The following is a 17,050-nucleotide window of genomic DNA, read 5'->3' on the forward strand; positions in this document are numbered from 1 at the left end:
TTGATGTTTGAAACTGACTTCTCTTTATTGTGCAAATCCACCGACGCCGCAAGATGAAAGCACGCACAAAGACACTGCACAAAGATCCCAACCGCGTAGCCTTCGCCATTCTGTCGGAGCAAGTGCTGTGAGCGAGCACCTATGAAGGCCGGCACTGCGCACGATGAGGGTGTGGGGGGGGGGGGATCGGGTGGCGCGGACTCCTTTGCATCCCCAAAGTGTCGACGTTCACACGCCGCGCCCAAGGTGCGCTCCTCGTTTCGGGCTGAGTCGACCTAGAAGAGACCCACCATCTGCACAAGGGATCTCTCTCCGTTCGCCAACAAGGCGAGGCGACTCCGGCGTGCTCGAAATTAATTTCCATCTCCCAAAAGCGGCGCTTCCTCCTCCTCCCATCGACGCTGAGCGCTCGGGAAAATTAAAACTAGAAAATAAATCGTGTGTGTGGGGGGGTGGGGGGGGGGCACAGAGAGAGGAGGGGGGGGGAGATGGAGGGGGGGGGGTTGATCAGCGTGGAGGCGTCGCGGACTCCACTCACTCCGCGTCTCGGCCGTGGAGAAAACAACAAAATTGATTCCGCTTGCGGTTGGGTGCCCGCATACAAAGCGCGGGGAGAGAATGCAATTTAAAATCCAAATGAACCTCGTGTTTCATTATCACCGCATCTCAGACTCAAAGTCGCGGCCGGGGGCGGTGCCCGGGGAGGGTACGGGGGGGGGGGGGTCTAGGGGGGTGGTAGGTGGTGGTGGGGGGGTAGGTGGTGGGGGGTTCAGCCATTCGCAGAAATGGAGGTGATGGTAATGGGAGGAGGCGGTTGAATCACTGAGCAAAGGAGCAAGGGGAGATGCAGAGACGGGGCGTGTAGAGGGGAAGCAGCAGCAGCACGGCAGCAGCAGCAGCAGCACGGGGAACGGGCTGGGAGAGTCGTTGAGAAGAAGCAGAGGGGAGTGGTGCAGCAGCGCAGAGAAGCACTGGGAAGCAACCCAGCAACACAAAGACGCGGAGGATCATTGGGAAGCAGAGCGGAGGGGTGCGGCAGTGCAGAGAAACGCAGAGCAGAGGGAACGAATTGGAAGCGTGGCAAGTGCAGAGAAGCGGAGAGAAAGCATCGGGACGCAGAAGCACAGAGAGTCTCCTCCGACAAGGGGAGAGAGAGGGAGAGGGAGGGAGGGAGGGAGAGAGACGCACGGAGCGATGTCGCGAAACGATGCATGGGTGTGCGTTGAGCCTCCTCGTCGATTCCCACTGGAGTCGTGCTGATTGTCCGGCCCACTGGGCGCTTCGTGTCCTTGGGCCAATTGGACGGCAATCAAAAATAAAGAATAAATAAAGTGAAATCTCGACTTAAAGCTTTCGTGACTGCAGGAATTCATATTCTTTGGGTCTTTCGGTAAAGTCACGTAGATAGGCTCAAAGAAACACAATCCTGCGGAGGGAGCTGGTAGGAACGTTGGGTTGCTCGGTCAATGGCCAGGGTCAACGGCGGCACCACGTGGTGTATTCAGCACAATATGCCCGACTGTGAGGGCGGGCACAAGCCGGCGTGAGTAGGTTAAACGTTGAGTTTTATAAGGGCACCACGGGGTGACCAGCCCCTCCCCACCCAGCCCAACCCCTCCTACCCCCCACCCAGCCCCACCCTCCCCACCCAGCCCCTCCCCACCCTCCCCACCCAGCCCCTCCCCACCCTCCCCTCCCCACCCAGCCCCTCCCCACCCTCCCCTCCCCACCCAGCCCCTCCCCACCCAGCCCCACCCTCCCAACGCAGCCCCTCCCCACCCCTCCCCTCTCCACCGAGCCCCACCCCTCCCATTTTTGGATGCACGACGGACGGACGGACACAATAATCCCCTGTGGGCTGGTGGTGTAACCAGGAGGTTCCTACCAGTATAACAAAATAACGACGACGTTTCGATCGGAACACAAGCGGTCATCTTCAGGCAAAGGAGTCAGCCTCTGAAGGCAAAACGTTTATAAAGGTTTATAAAGGTTTTTTTAGATGTTTATAGAGGTTTAAAAGGTTTATAAAGGGTTTTTAGAGGTCTGTAGAGGTTTGTTAAGGTTTATAAAGGTTTGGGGATGGGTGTGGCCCAAGTGTATCGTCGAGTCCTGGGCGGTGCACAGCTGCCAATGCAGCAGCAATGCAAATGCCGCACCACTGCCAATGCAGCAGCTATGTCAGCGTGAGAGATTAGCATGTCAATGCAAGATCGCAGAGCTGCTGCCACGTTGGCATGCGAGGCGGCTGTGTTCGTATGAGAAATATTATTTTAGCCTGTTAATGTAAAATCAAAGAGCCGAAAATAACAACTAACATCGGAACGTAGGATGGAAACATCACAGCCAGTGATGACTTAAACTGGTTAATAACGTCCTTCCAATGATTGCTCAGTGTGTACCATTCTTCTCGGTTCAATTTGTGTCTGTGTCCATATAGATGGATGGCTTCATGAACGAAACTTTGTTGATAGCCAGTGGGTTTGCAAAGTACCTTCGTCTTGGAGAAATCAATATCACGTGAGCCCACCGCATTAAAATAATGATCAGCCACGGCCGAGGTATTGGTCCTCCCATGTTTCAGATCTGCCTTATGTTCACGAACATGGTCATGAAGCCAGAGACACAGACACAATTTCAACCGAGAAGATGGGTACAAACTGAGCAATCATTGGAAGGACGTTATTAACCAGTTTAAGTCATCACTAGCTGTGATGTTTCCATCCTACGCTCCGATGTTAGTTGTTATTTTCGGCTCTCTGATTTTACATTAACAGGCTAAAAAATACTTCTCATACTAACACAAGCCGCCTCGCATGCCAAGGTGGCAGCATATACATGCTACTCTCTCACACTGACATAGCTGATGCATTGGCAGTGTTGCTGTATTGGCAATGCTGCTGCATTGGCAGTGGTGCATCACCCCGGCGAAACACTTGGGCCATGCCCATCCCCAAACCTTTATAAACCTCTATAAACCTTTATAATAATCTATAATCCTTTATAAAGCATTAGAAACGTTTTGCCTTCAGAGGCTGTCTCCTTTGCCTGAAGACGACCGCTTGTGATGCGGTCGAAACGTCGTATATTTTTGGTTTATTTTTCTTTGAACCTAAGTACGTGACTTTACCGAAAGACCCAAAGAATATAAATACATTCAATAACCACCCCCCCCCCCCCCCCCATAGAAGTGCAGAGAGCCGCACAGAGAGAGAATGAAGTGGTGGCGCAGAGAGGCGTAGATAAGAGAGGCAGGGAGAGACGGGGCTTGTGGTGAATGGGGGGTTGTAGAGGGGGAGAGGCGGTGGGGGGGGGTCGTTGACCTCGATTAAACAAACAACGTTCACTCGACCCTTGCCATGCGCCTGCACCGATGACAAACACACACTCGCATACACACTCATACAAGACGAGACAAAGATCTACCGTATAGCCTAGGACAGACTGTTTTGAAACACACACTCGCATACACACTCATACAAGACGAGACAAAGATCTACCGTATAGCCTAGGACAGACTGTTTTGAGGCAAGTGCCGTCAGAACCACACCCGGCCGCCTTTGTCTCCCCGGCGCCGATGATGTTTACACAACAGACCATGCCCTAGGGCGTAGCTCAGAAGCGGTTCAGATAAAGATCCCCCTTATAGCTTTGACAGACTGTTAGGGCAAGTGGTGTTAGCGAACACCCATGAAGGCTTGCACGGCACACGAGGGGGTGGAGGGGGGTGGTCGAAACCACGCCCGACCGCCTTTGTCTTCCCGAGCGACGATTATTTTTTTTGTTCACACACCGCACCCAGCTACTCATTTGAGGCTGAGGCGTCCTAGGCGAGCCCCAATGACCGCTGCAGATAATAATCGTCGCCGGCGTTGGTGGCCGTGAGCGGGAATCGAACTCGGGCCTCCCCGCCGGGTTCTGGGCGCGGCGCGGCAACTCGGTCGCACGACCGTTTGCTCCACCGCCGCCGCGTGCGCGCGGACGCCGCGTCCGCGTCACGCGGACGCGGCGTGCGCGTCACGCGGACGCGGCGTGCGCGTCACGCGGACGCGGCGTGCGCGTCACGTGGACGCGGCGTGCGCGCGCCGAGCACGCGGACGCGGCACCCACGGACGCACAAACAAACAAACAAAAAGATGACATTGTCTGAGAGCTCCATGCGACTGTGGGGGGCTGCGCGAGAGAGACAAATCGAGTGGAGATGCTTAACAATGGATTGAATGCACGGGGCCCTGGAAGGCCATTAACGCAGAGAATGGGGCAGCGCGAGAGATTTCGCGGCAAAGCCGCTGCGGTGTTTGAACGCCTCATGGCAGGAGATCGCGGGCCTAGAGGCAGCTACAACAAAGTTGATAATTGGCAATTTCCCAATTTTTAACCCTCGCCTAGGAAGACAACTTTTTTTTTTGACGATGAGCAGCGTCTCGTCAATGCTCGTACCCCGGAGGAATAACATTTTTTTTCTTCCATTTATCAAAGTTATTTCGTTTTGTAATGGCGCACGTATCCGTCCTTCATCTGTATCTCTCGACACGCATAAACAATCGGCGCTGCGGAGACAAAGGCGGTCGGGCGTTGTTCTTTTGACCCCCCGTAGCTCATATGTGGAAGGAGACATCGCCTGCTTGTTTAGTGTGCTATTTATATTCTCTACGACGACTTGAAGCATCCATTAGCGCGACGGCAAATGGATCAGGAACAGTGGGGGGGGGGGACATTGCACGTCGAAAATTCTGCAAACTGCGATCGTTAAACTGGGAATGCAGGAAGGGGGGAGACGCGGGGGGCACGGGAGACGCGGGGGGCACGGGAGACGCGTGGGGGGGGGGGGGGCACGGCGGCAAGGCGTTTCATCTGACGATATCCTGCGCTCGTCCCTGCCGGAGGGCGCCTCGCCGAGTCTCGCGGCTCTCTTCTCAGGAACGTCCTGCCCAACCTCGTCGCTCGGGTGGTGTGGTCTGGTGGAGGGGATCATGGTCGCTTGCCATGTGTAACCCCAATTGAGCAATATTAACATTGTATCACAATGCTATATTATACATATTAATAGTATACATGTAAAAGTATATATATATTTATTTTTAAAGGGTAAATGTGGACCGTCTGGCCCCCGGCACACAATGGCCTACTTCTTGCCAGTATCGTTACGGAGTCTTTAACGTCCGCTGTGACTGAAGCAGAGTGCGCGTATCGCCCCCGTCCCTCTCACTCTGCTCACCCCCCCCCCGGTCCCCCCACCCTCACGTCTCCATCCCCGTGGGGGGGGGGGGGTTGTTTTCTAGACTCGATCTGCCTCTGTTAAATAAGCAGTTAAACAGCCACGCGTGTATGTGTGAAGAGAGATACCCGCGCTTTAGGAGACAATTATAACGCGGGGCGAGGAAATTAAATACACGTAGGGATTGTTCCAGCAACTAAATTGAGACGAGGACGCGAGAGAGGTGCGTGGGGGAGTTGAATCGCTCTCTCGCCCCCACTCGCTTCACCACCGCGTAGCGGAGAAAGTGGCATCGCTTTACGAGACGCCCAGGGGTTTGGGAAGGGGATGAGCACAGGGTAGTAGGGGCTGGGGGTTAAGGTGAGGACTAGGGATAAAGGGGGGCTGGGATAATTGGTGAGTTGCAGATAGATCCATTTACTCACTAAACCACCCAGCCACACACCAACCCACCTACTCAACCACCCAGCTACTCAGTCTCTCAGTAGCTCACCCTCCCACTCGCCCACCCACTCACTCACCCACCCACTCAACCACTCAGCCACCCACTCAACCACCCACCCACCCACTCAACCACCCACCCACTCGACCACCCAGCTGTTCACTCTCTCAGTAGCTCACCCACCCACTCAGTCACCCACTCACCCACCCACTCACTCACCTTACTCCTCGCTCATCCACCAACTCACCCCCTCCCAGCTTCTCACTCTCTCTGTAGCTCACCCAGCAACTCACCTACCCACCCACTTACTCGCTCACCCACTCACCCACTCACGCACCCACCCACTCAACCGACCATCCACACGACCACGCAGCTACTCACTCTCTGTAAGCAGTTTCCAGTTGTGTGGTACCATAACCAAGGAGTTTGTAGTCGCAGTCGCTCGCATTTCGGCGTCCGAGCGCTGTAATGGAGCCAGACGCGCTCGTCACAGACCTCCGATTAGCACGATTGGCTGCGTACGGTGCGAAAGAAGTTCAACACACATGCATACAGACGGGGGGGGTGGGGATGGTGGCTTTATGAAGAAAGGGCCCACGCAGGTGGGATACTCACGCTTTTGTTCGTTTCTGTAGAGGAATCGAATTTTGTCGTTTATCTCGACGTGGCCCTGTGATCAATGCGGGCCTTGAAGGACAGTTTTGAGTTCAAGATAACAGCACCTCGATGCTTAAGGTTATCGCGACCTCTTCAATGGGCATATGAGTCCAGTGACACGCTAAGTGCAGGGAGGGCATCCTTGGTTTGGAGTAGCCAGATAACAACATAAAACTTTACTCTTAAAACTATAAACATTTTATCTTTTTCAGTTTTACCAGGTCAGACCCACGGAGATATTAACAGCTGTTTCTGCGGAAGCGAGCTGGCTATCACAAATGATAGCTGCTCAAGGGATTGGCTCGTGATCTTCGTGTGGAAATTTATCGCAGCCGAATGCTCGAAACGCGTGATGTTGATTCTAAATGTGGAAGGGGGAAAGAGGAAGACGCGGACAAAAAAAAATCCACGCGGCCACGGGGAGAGAGAAACGCAAACTCCAAATCAACAGCAGGCATCTGGATCGTTGATCGCGCCTCCTGTAAATCAGTCGAGGGAGTTAAAATCTCGCCACCGTGGCGTCACATTGGTCTGACGTTGGTCTCTTTGACATTGAGGACTAACTTTAAGGCATCACGCTGCGGTTGCAGATACAAATCAAGGGCCTCTAGTAGCTCGAGTTGTAGGTCGTCGCCCACGGACCTTCCAGAGACCATTGAGGGCTTGTCCCATCCGCAAAGCGGTGAATGCCAGAGTGCGTCTTTGATGTTCTCTACAGAGATTATTCACGTAGAGGCGAGAGCGGGATCCGGCCAAGCACCTGAGCATTGCCGAGCCCCCTGAGCAATGAGAGTCGTTTACAAAAAAACTATTGTTGTGGGAGACTCAGGAGAGCGCCTGGCCAGTTAATCATCACCTGAGGGCAAACCCCCGGGCAAGAGATGAAGGTAAGACACTCAGAGGTGGGTGGCCAGCACCACGTCCAGCCGCCGTTGTCTCTCCAGTGACATTTGTGGCTGAGTCGATCTAGGGGAGGTTACTAGAGGACATGCTCTTCATTGTTATTGTCCGTGAGCGGCGATCGGGTTCGTCGCGGAGGGCGCTAACCACGTCGCCACCGCTCCCATCATCCCCCATCACTCAAACACACACGAAGACAAACATCCCCCGTATAGCCTTAGCAGGCTGTTGGGGCAAGCGTTGGGTGACCAGCACCACGACGGGGTTGGGTGACCAGCACCACGCCCGGCCGCCTTTGTCACCGAAGTGGCGATGTTTAGCACGTCGCAACGGGGTACTCATTTGAGGCTGAGTCGACCTAGGGGCCGTTTCAGGTGATCGTCACTGGTAGTGGCCGTGAGCTGGAATCGATTCCGGCGACCCGGGTTCGTAGCGCAGTGAGCTGATCACTCGACGCCCGCTCCCATCATCCCGACCACACGCACACACGTGGACACTTATTCATCCAGCCCCACCCCCCTCCGTGGGAGATTGGGGTGTTTGGTTGCGGGAGGGGAGGGAGAGGGGGCGGTGTAAAAACTAATAACGATGAAGGTAAACATTAGCCCGCAGCTGTTGCAGATTTGAGAATAATGTCGGCGATTAGATCAGTAATGCTTGTGTGTGCCCGTATACCTGTGTGTGTGTACCTGTGTTTGTGTGTGTACCTGTGTGTGTATCTGTATGTGTGTGTGTACCTGTGTGTGTGTACCTGTGTGTGTATCTGTATGTGTGTGTGTACCTGTGTGTGTGTACCTGTGTGTGTGTACCTGTGTGTGCCCGTATACCTGTATGTGTGTGTACCTGTGTTTGTGTGTGTACGTACCTGTATGTGTGTGTACCTGTGTGTGTACCTGTGTGTGTACCTATGTGTGTGTACCTGTGTGTGCCCGTGTACCTGTGTGTGTGTGTGTAGTGTGTGGGGAGCGGTGGTGTAGCGGTTAGCGCGCTGTGCTACGAACCCGGCGACTCGGGTTCGATTCCCTGCTCACGGCCAACGCCAGTGACGATTATCTGAACCGGTCCTGGGCCTCCCCTAGATCGACTCAGCCTCAAATGAGTACCTGGTGCGGTGGATAAAAACATTGCCATTGGGGGAGACTAAGGCGGTCGGGCGTGGTGCTGGCCACCCACCCCCTCGTGTGCCGTGCCGGCCTTCATAGGTGCTCGCGATAACAGCACTTGCCCCAACAGCTTGTTAAGGCTGCACGGGGGATCTTTGCCTTTGCGTAACCATGTGCGAGTGTAACCGGCATGCTTGCTGGTCACAACGCACATCCTTGCACATTTGCATATTAGTGCCACGGTAAACACGTATATATCTCTCTACGTAATGTTTAATGTTTCTGTGGCTTAGTTTTGTCATTTATGTCGTGATCAATTCAAAGGTAATCTCGCCGAGCCGAATTTACGCTGCGGCGAATGAAATATTTCACGTTGACAAAGCACTGATGCATCTACGTTCGTGTCATGTGAATGGAATGTTTGAAATGTTCGTATTTATTTATTTTTGTACCGATCGCTTTTTTTGCTTCGCTGCCGTACGCTCTCGCGCTGTTGGCGGGGTTTGTCATTGTTGATTGTTGTTTGTTGTTGTTGCTTTGTCAATGCGGTGACCCCCGGGGGTCAATGTTGAGAATTGAGACACTTACGCTCCGGTCTCTTGAAATCCCTCCCGGTTACACAAACGACGTCCCGTGTGACACTTGTGCGATGGTTTACCCAGCTAAGGCTCCCAGAGTTTCGTGAGCCTCATTGGTTGTTTTTGTTTCAGGATGGGTCCGCGTCATGCGTGTGTGCACGTGCGTGTGTCTGCCTGGGTATTTTGTACCATCGGACACTCCGCCCCCACAACTACCAATCGGTGATGGGGCAGTTGTGGAGAGAGTGGAGAGTTTCCCATACCTGGGCAGTGTACTTATGACTGGCTCCAGTTTAACAGCAGAGGTCTCACTCCGAATCAGTCGAGCGGCAATATCTTTTCATCGGTTGCATAACGCTGTGTGGAAGCTACCTGGCCTGTCGCTCCGCACTAAGCTTCAGGTCTTCTCGGCCACGGTCATTCCCTCCCTTCTCTACGCTTGCGAAACGTGGACCCCCCTAATGGAACATCTTCGCCGGTTAGAAACATTTAGGCTGGCCTGCCTACGATCCATCCTGGGTTTAACCAGACTGGATTGTGTGAGGAGCTCACAAATCCTTGAAAGATCTGGGCAAGTACCCATCGGTGAGCTCCTCTGGCGGGCAAGGCTGCGATGGCTGGGTCATGTAGCCCGCATGCCCAGCAACCGCATGCCGAAACAGCTTTTGTTCCGCCGGATCGAGGGGGAAAAGCGGGCGCGGCACGGGCTAGAGAAGAGATGGAGTGATGTGGTACAGGAGGACGTGGAGCTGGGTGGACTTGCCGATGACTGGTACCAGCGGTGTCAAGATCGGCCTCTGTGGAGGAGGCTCGTGAAGGATGCTACTGGGCAGTTGGAGGTAGTCGCCCTCCAACAACAACGGAGGGTGGAGGAGCGACGCTCAGAACAACGAGCGGAGCGCCGGGTGGCTAAAGCACAGCAGGTTGGCACAGTAGGGGGCACAGGTGGTGCATCAGCCAGTCATCTCAGTCAGTCGACTCGTGGCACCTGGGTCTGCCCCGTGACCTCCTGCCAGCGGGCGTTCGACACTTCACGTGGCCTCAGGGTGCACATAGCCTGGCACAAGCGTCGTGGTGACGTCACCGCCACTTAGTGGCGAATGGCGGTTGTTGTTGTTGTGTCTGCGTGTGGGTTGTTCTTCGTGCTTTTAGAGTACCTGACCCTCTGCTCACGATCTTTAAGGACCTTCATGATGGTGAGCGGGCCCGGGTGAAACTACGTGGCCGGGAGTCCGAGCCTTTCCCTGTACACCTTGGGGTGCGACAGGGATGTCCTCTGGCTCCCACATTATTTACATCTATTTCGACCACGTAGTTCGTGAAGCCTTCAATAGCTGTACCGGGGGAATCTCCATATGGTACAGATATAATGGGAGGCTGATCGATGCCCGGGTGCGGTCAAGGGATGGCTCCCTATTGCTCAACCACGTTATGTATGCTGATGATTTGCTAATAGCTGCTCATTCAGAGGAGGAGTTGGAGACGCTGCTGCTGAGACTGGAGCGTGCCACTAAGAGATGGGGCCTTACCATCAGCACCACCAAAACTAAGCACCTGCCTGGGTATTTTGTACCATTGGACACTCCACCCCCACAACTCCCAATCGGTGATGGGGCAGTTGTGGAGAGAGAGTGGAGAGTTTCCCATACCTGGGCAGTGTGCTTATGACCGGCTCCAGTTTAACAGCACAGGTCTCACTCCGAATCAGTCGAGCGGCAATATCTTTTCATCGGTTGCGTAACGCTGTGTGGAAGCTACCTGGTCTGTCGCTCCGCACTAAGCTTCAGGTATTCTCGGCCACGGTCATTCCCTCCCTTCTCTACGCTTGCAAAACGTGGACCCCCCCTAATGGAACATCTTCGCCGGTTGGAAACTTTTAGGCTGGCCTGTCTAAGATCCATCCTGGGTTTAACCAGACTGGATTGTGTGAGGAGCTCACAAATCCTTGAAAGATCTGGGCAAGGTCCCATCGGTGAGCTCCTCCGGCGGGCAAGGCTGCGATGGCTGGGTCATGTAGCCCGCATGCCCAGCCACCGCATGCCGAAACATCTTTTGTTTGGCCGGATCGAGGGGGCTAAACGGGCGCGGCACGGGCTAGAGAAGAGATGGAGTGATGTGGTACAGGAGGACGTGGAGCTGAGTGGACTTGCCGATGACTGGTACCAGCGGTGTCAAGATCGGCCTCTGTGGAGGAGGCTCGTGAAGGATGCTACTGGGCAGTTGGAGGTAGTCGCCCTCCAACAACAACGGAGGGTGGAGGAGCGACGCTCAGAACAACGAGCGGAGCGCCGGGTGGCTAAAGCACAGCAGGTTGGCACAGTAGGGAGCACAGGTGGTGCATCAGCCACTCATCTGTGATCTCAGTCAGTCGACCCGTGGCACCTGGGTCTGCCCCGTGACCTCCTGGCAGCGGGCGCCATTCGCCACTTAGTGGCGAATGGCGGTTGTTGTTGTTGCGTGTGTCTGTGCAGTGTAGCGGCTAGCGCTACGCTGCGCTTCGAAGCTGACGACCCGGGTTAGATTCCCGCTCAAGGCCAACACCCAGCGACGATTATCTGAACCGGCCCTGGTCCTACTCTAGGTCGACTCAGCCTCAAATGAGTACCTGGTGAAGTGCTTCATTGTCGCCACTCGGGAGACAAAAGCGGCCGGGCGTGGCGCCGGTCACTCCCTCCCTCGTGTGCCGTACTGGCCTTCATAGCCGCTCGCTAACAGCACTTGCCCCGAAAGTATGTTCAGCCTATACGGGGGGATCTGTGTCTTTGTCTGTGTACCTTCATAGCTGTGTGCGCGTGCCCTTGCTACGAGTGTGCGTCCTCGAGTAACGGTTTATGTTTGCATTTGCGAATCTCTTTAGGGTGTGCACGAGCGCACGTGTGCGGGTGTGTACATGTGAGCGCACCTCCTCTTAGCCGCGTGTTGTTTGCGAATGGTTGGTGTGCCACGTTGGTGGGGGGAGGGGGGTGATGCTGCGGGATGGGGGTCGGGTCTGAAGGGAGTCGACGCCTGTCAACGCGCATTTTCCCTCCCGTGTCTTGGCGATTGATGAACTGAGCGGGGCGGGATGGGTCCGCGCGCGCGTGTGTGTGCGTGTGTGTGTGATTGTGTGTGCATGTGTGTGCGTGTGTGTGTGTGTGTGTGCATGTGTGTGCGTGTGTGTGTGCATGTGCGTGCGTGTGTGTGTGTGCATGTGCGTGCGTGTGTGTGTGCGTGTGTGTGCGTGTGTGTGTGCATGTGTGTGCGTGTGTGTGTGTGTGCATGTGTGTGCGTGTGTGTGTGCATGTGCGTGCGTGCGTGTGTGTGCGTGTGTGTGCGTGTGTGTGTGTGTGCATGTGTGTGCGTGTGTGTGTGCATGTGTGTGCGTGTGTGCATGTGTGTGCGTGTGTGTGTGTGCGTGTGTGTGCGCGTGTGTGTGTGTGCATGTGTGTGCGTGTGTGTGTGTGCATGTGTGTGCGTGTGTGTGTGTGTGTATGCGTGTGTGTGTGATTGTGTGTGCATGTGTGTGCGTGTGTGTGTGTGCATGTGTGTGCGTGTGTGTGTGCATGTGCGTGTGTGTGTGTGTGCGTGTGTGTGCGTGTGTGTGTGTGCGTGTGTGTGCGTGTGTGTGTGTGCATGTGTGTGCGTGTGTGTGTGTGCGTGTGATTGTGTGCATGTGTGTGCGTGTGTGTGCCTGTGTGCATGTGTGTGCGCGTGTGTGTGTGCATGTGCGTGCGTGTGATTGTGTGTGCATGTGTGTGCGTGTGTGTGTGTGTGCATGTGTGTGCGTGTGTGTGTGTGCGTGTGTGTGCGTGTGATTGTTTGTGTATGTGTGTGCGTGTGTGTGTGCACGTGTGTGCCTGTGTGCGTGTGATTGTGTGTGCATGTGTGTGCGTGTGTGTGCCTTTGTGCATGTGTGTGCGCGTGTGTGTGCATGTGCGTGCGTGTGATTGTGTGTGCATGTGTGTGCGTGTGTGTGTGTGCATGTGTGTGCGTGTGATTGTGTGTGCATGTGCGTGCGTGTGTGTGTGTGCATGTGTGTGCGTGTGTGTGTGCATGTGCGTGCGTGTGTGTGTGTGCATGTGTGTGCGTGTGTGTGTGCATGTGTGTGCATGTGTGTGTGTATGCGAGTAGGGGGGCGGTAGTGTAGCGGTTAGCGCGCTGCGCTATGAACCTGGCGACCCGAGTTTGATTCCCGCTCACGGCCAACACCAGTGACGATTATCTGAACCGGTCCCGGGCCTTCCCTAGGTCGACTCAGCCTCAAATGAGTACCTGGTGCGGTGTGTAAACATCGCCACTTGGGAGACAAAGGCGGTCGGGCGTGGTGTTGGCCACCCACCCCCTCGTGTGCCGTGCCGGCCCTTATAGGTGCTCGCTAACAGCACGTGCTGTTAAGGCTACACGGGGGATCTTTGTTTTTTGTAAGTTTGTGTGGGTGATGCAGCGGTTGACGCCAAATACTACGAACCCAGCCACCCGAGTTCGATTCGCGCTCACGACCACGAAAACATTGCCGATTATCTGCACCGGTCCTGACCAGGTGGTGCATCTGCCAGTCGTCATCTCAGTCAACTCCACGGTACCTGCTGGGTCTGTTCCATGACCTCCTGCCGGCGAGCCCTGGACATTTCACGTGGAAGCCTCAAAGTGCACGTGACGAATGGCGACTGCTCACTAACAGCACTGGCCCCGACAGTCTGTCACCTGCGGGGGTGGGAGTGGGAGAGATCTTTGTCTTTGTGCGTTCCCCCGCACAGCATCCGCTCGCTCTCCGAGACAGAGAGAGAGGGGACGACTCAGAGACGCGTGGAGGACAAAGGCAGCTGCAGCCATGCGGACACGCGGTGAACCGGCGCAAACAAACAATTTCCCAAGCTCTGGGGTGCTCTGTCTATGACGGTGTTATCGGACGATCAATGAGCGTTTGACACGTGGGAGGACACCGGAGCGGCCGGGAGAAAACGCGCGCGCGCGAGGGGGAAACGCTCGATCCCCGTACAGATAGGACCAGGTGGAAGTGCACATTTTATTGCCGTGTACGGCACTTTCTCGGCGAGCCAGGGAATTTAAAAGTTTCGCCGTTCACGTTCGTGTATTGCCGTGTGGACACGGGGATTCGGAGAAAATATATATAATTAGGCAAGAGCTCAACAGCTGTTAATTAGGGTTTTAATGACATGTATGTGTGCATATGAGTGAATGTGCTCGCTCACAGCACTTGCCCCAACATTCTGCTAAGGCTATACGGGGGTGGGGGGTGGGGGGTGTGGAGATCTTTGCCTTTGTGTAAGCACGGGTGAGAGTGTGTCGTGGTGAACGCACTACGAGACGAGTTCGACTCCCGCTCACCAGTGGCGGTAATCTGAGCCGGTCCTGGGCCTCCCCTAGGTCGACTCAGCCTCAAATGACGACATGCCGCGATGTGTAGTAAGCATCGTCACTTCGGGAGAGAAAGGCGGCCGGGCGTGATGCCGGCCACCAATCGCCTCGTTTGCCCTGCCGGCTTTCAAAAGGGCGAACACTTGTCTAGAAATTATGTCAAGGCTATACGGGGGACTTTTGTCTTCGTATGAGTGCACTGCAGCTTGTGCGTGAGTGCGCACGTGAGAGGGTGATCACGAGTACAACCACGTGACGCGTGTCTGTTTTGTATGAATGGGTCGCGTACAGTGAAGGAAAAAAACGTATTTGATCCCCTGCTGATTTTGTACGTTTGCCCACTGAGAAAGAAATGATCAGTCTATAATTTTAATGGTAGGTTTATTTGAACAGTGAGAGACAGAATAACAACAAAAAAAATCCAGAAAAACGCATGTCAAAAATGTTATACATTGATTTGCATTTTAACGAGGGAAATAAGCATTTGACCCCTCTGCAAAACATGACTTGGTACTAGGTTGCAAAACCCTTGTTGGCAATCACAGAGGTCAGACGTTTCTTGTAGCTGGCCACCAGGTTTGCACACATCTCAGGAGTGATTTTATTCCACTCCTCTTTCCAGATCTTCTCAAAGTCATTAAGGTTTCGAGGCTGACGTTTGGCAACTAGAAGCTTCAGCTCCCTCCCCAGATTTTCTATGGGACTAAGGTCTGGAGACTGGCTAGGCCACTCCAGGACCTTAATGTGCTTCTTCTTGAGCCACTCCTTTGTTGCCTTGGCCGTGTGTTTTGGGTCATTGTCATGCTGGAATACCTATCCACGACCCATTTTCAATGCCCTGGCTGAGGGAGGGAGGTTCTCACTCAAGATTTGACGGTACAGTATCTTGCTGTGACTGTTCCACCTAAAGACGGAAGCTTGTGTTGCCTCCGAAACGTCGTGATTTAATTTAGTTGTTTTCTTTCATTTGAAATTTTATTTTACCTACGTGACTTTACCGAAAATAAACCAAAGAGTATGAATCCTTGCAGTCACGAAAGCTTCAAATCTAGAATTAAGGTGACAACAGTTGGTGCGATTATTCGCAAATGGGAGAAACACAAAAGAACTGTCAATCTCCCTCGGCCTGGGGCTCCATGCAAGATCTCACCTCGAGGAGTTGCAATGATCATGAGAACGGTGAGGAATCAGCCCAGAACTACACGGGAGGATCTTTCCAATGATCTCAAGGCAGCTGGGACCATAGTCACCAATAAAACAATTGCTAACACTACGCCGTGAAGGACTGAAATCCTGCAGCGCCCACAAGGTCCCCCTGCTCAAGAAAGCACATATACATGCCCGTCTGAAGTTTGCCAATGAACATCTGAATGATTCAGAGGACAACTGGGTGAAAGTGTTGTGGTCAGATGAGACCAAAATGGAGCTCTTTAGCATCAACTCAACTCGCCGTGTTTGGAGGAGGAGGAATGCTGCCTATGACCCCAAGAGCACCATCCCCACCGTCAAACATGGAGGTGGAAACATTATGCTTTGGGGGTGTTTTTATGCTAAGGGGACAGGACAACTTCACAACATCAAAGCGACGATGGAAGGGGCCATGTACAGTGAGGGAAAAAAGGATTTGATCCCCTGCTGATTTTGCACGTTTGCCCACTGACAAAGAAATTATCAGTCTATAATTTTAATGGTATGTTTATTCGAACAGTGAGAGACACAAATAACAACAAAAAAATCCAGCAAAACGCACGTCAAAAATTTAATAAATTGATTTGCATTTTAATGAGGGAAATAAGTATTTGAACCCCTCTCAATCAGAAGGTTTCTGGCTCCTAGGGGTCTTTTATGCAGGTAACGAGCTGAGATTAGTAGCACACTCTTAAAGGGAGTGCTCCTAATCTCAGCTTGGTTACCTGTATAAAAGACACCTGTCCACAGAAGCAATCAATCAGATTCCAAACTCTCCACCATGGCCAAGACCAAAGAGCTCTCCAAGGATATCAGGGACAAGATTGTAGACCTACACAAGGCTGGAATGGGCTACAAGACCATTGGCAAGCAGCTTGGTGAGAAGGTGACAACATACTCTTTGTTTTTTTTTCGGTAAAGTCACGTAGTAAAATGAAATTTAAAATAAAAGAAAACAGTCACAGCAAGATAGCTGATGCAGCTACTGTATAATAACCGAGCGCCTCTTTATACAAGCAACACAAATGCACATGCCACCAACGCACGACACACAGATAGGAGAACAATATAGCCCGTGTAGCCCGTACGAAACGGTGGGGAGTTTATGAGTGCTGTTAGTGACAACAAACTTTTAAGCCCAGCACGGCGCATGAGTCGCGGTGTGGCCCCACACATCCACGCGCGGCAGCCTTTGTCTCTCCACAGTGCCGATGTTTTGCAACACCGCACCCGGTGCTCGAATGAACGTTTCATCGACGTACGCCAAGGTCCGAGACCGTTACAGATACACAATCATTCGCCGCTTGTGGCCTTGAGAATGGAATGTAACTCAGGTGGCGGGGTGCGCGAACCATTGTTCCACCGCTCCATACTACGCATGAACGCAGAGAATGAACACGCGACAACAACAGCACAAAAAGTATATATATTTTAAAAATATATGAATTTGCTCTCCCTGCTTGTGGCTGGCTAAAGAGCCGATAGCCGAGGTTGTTAGCGAGCACCTATTAAGGTATGCGGGGCACTCCCGCAGACGGTGTGACCTGGCGCCCGGCCGCCTTTATCTCCCTCCACAGGGATCACGATACATTCACGAGCACATGGCGGT

The 17,050-nt window shown here is 53.6% G+C and overlaps 1 long non-coding RNA gene across 1 annotated transcript; it reads right to left on the bottom strand.

Moving 5' to 3' along the window:
• On the bottom strand, nt 1–9,465 carry LOC142930769 (uncharacterized). Its single transcript, XR_012946720.1, has 2 exons — nt 6,039–9,465; nt 1–424 (listed from the first exon to the last, which is right to left on the bottom strand). It is a non-coding gene; the product is annotated as an uncharacterized LOC142930769 (long non-coding RNA).
• Nucleotides 9,466–17,050: the final 7,585 nt, after the last annotated feature.

Source organism: Petromyzon marinus, chromosome 43 (genome assembly GCF_048934315.1).
Source record: "Petromyzon marinus isolate PM22_M1 ecotype Great Lakes invasive population chromosome 43, UKy_Petmar_22M1.pri1.0, whole genome shotgun sequence".
In the NCBI taxonomy this organism is placed as follows: Eukaryota; Metazoa; Chordata; class Hyperoartia; order Petromyzontiformes; family Petromyzontidae; genus Petromyzon; species Petromyzon marinus.